Below are 1,867 nucleotides of genomic sequence, written 5' to 3' on the forward strand. Positions count from 1 at the left end.
ATATATATATACATATATATATATATATATACATATATACGACGGGCTTCTTTCAGTTTCGTCTACCAAATCCACTCACAAGGCTTTAGTCGGCCTGAGGTATAGTAGAAGACACTTGCCCAAGATGCCACGCAGTGGTACTGAACCCGGAACCATGAGGTTGGTAAGCAAGCTACTTACCACGCAGCCACTCCTGCACCTATCTTTTATTTCTAACAACATCATGACCTCAAATATTAACACCCCCACCCCAGCCATATTCGGTGCTTTGTGGTTCCATTCTTGTATTTTCTTTGTCCCTTGAGCACATCCACCCCAACTGCTGGAATCTCTCGATGCCATCTTTTTACCTTGAAGCGAAATTGAAATGTAAATCTCTGAAGTTAAATGCACGCTTTGCCACCTGAAGAGGCTCCTTTAGACTGTGTGTTGCATCTGGTGTCATTACATTGTTCCACGCCCTCAAGAGTGCAGTGCAGCATGAAGACGAAACAATTGTTGTGACAATAAATTGCTTTTTGTTACGCTCCGTCTTCTCTATTAATCTTTAATTTACATGTGTGTGTGTGTGTGTGTGTATTGATATTGATGTATGCGTTTGTATGTGTTTCACTGATGAATATAAGTATGTTTATACATGTATACAGACAAGCAAACAGACAGACACACAGACGGACAGGTTACAAAGAATGTTTATTGTGGTCATTCCACTGTGTCAATAGGCGTGATAGCACTAAAGTAAATGATGAAGATGATGATGAGGTAGAGGAGGAGGAGCAGGAGGAGGGAGGGAGAATATAATCACCAACGCCCGCCATCGTCACCATAACTACCACCACCACCACCACATCATCATCATCATCATCATCATCATCATCATCATCATCATCATCATCATCATCATCATCATCATCATCATCATCATCATCATCGTCGTCGTCGTCATCATCGTCATCATCGTCATCATTGGCAACGGCATCATCATCATCATCGTCATCGTCGTCATCGTCATCAACTTCAATATAGTTAATTAGGAAATCTGTGCAGCTTACATTGTTGTTGTATACAGGTGTGCACAAAGTCGTTCAGAGTCACACCCTCTTACACACACACATACGCAGACACACACATACGCAGACACACACACACGCGTACCTAAACACACCTGCGGACACATACATCCACACACACACACATATACACACGCATACACATGCACATACATTCGCACACATAGACACACACACACACATGCATACACTCACACACACACATACCTCTTCACTCTCACATCCACACACATCCATACACACACTCGCACACGCACACCCATCCTACATACAAACCCACACCTGTCAAATCTTGATCTGTAAAAAGATTAAACTTGCTAGGAAGATGATCCGCGTAATTCCATGGAGTTCTCCAAATTGGATCTTCGGTCGACACAACACAAGAATACCTTGGTTACCTTGGAATAAGGTGGTACCCTTGTTAAGCTGGAGCTTAACACGACATGGAAGCCACGCCTGGGTGGGGACTCTGGAAAAAGTCAAGCGCATCACAGAACCACGGCCTCAAACGTTGCCCATACAGAGACAGATGTATATTTATATATACATACGCATATATATATAGTCTATACAAAATTTATATATACATTTATATACATACATACATCTCTCTCCCTCTCTCTCTCTCTCTCTCTCTCTCTCTCATAAATTATTTAATAACAGTTTCACTCAGTTCCATGTGATTTAAAGTTTCGTTGGCCCACAGCACGCGGACATCTCACCAGAAATCAGGAGAATACACACACACAAATATACATATATATATATATATATATATATATATATATATATATATA

The sequence above is a fragment of the Octopus bimaculoides genome, chromosome 30 (genome assembly GCF_001194135.2).
Source record: "Octopus bimaculoides isolate UCB-OBI-ISO-001 chromosome 30, ASM119413v2, whole genome shotgun sequence".
NCBI lineage: Eukaryota > Metazoa > Mollusca > Cephalopoda > Octopoda > Octopodidae > Octopus > Octopus bimaculoides.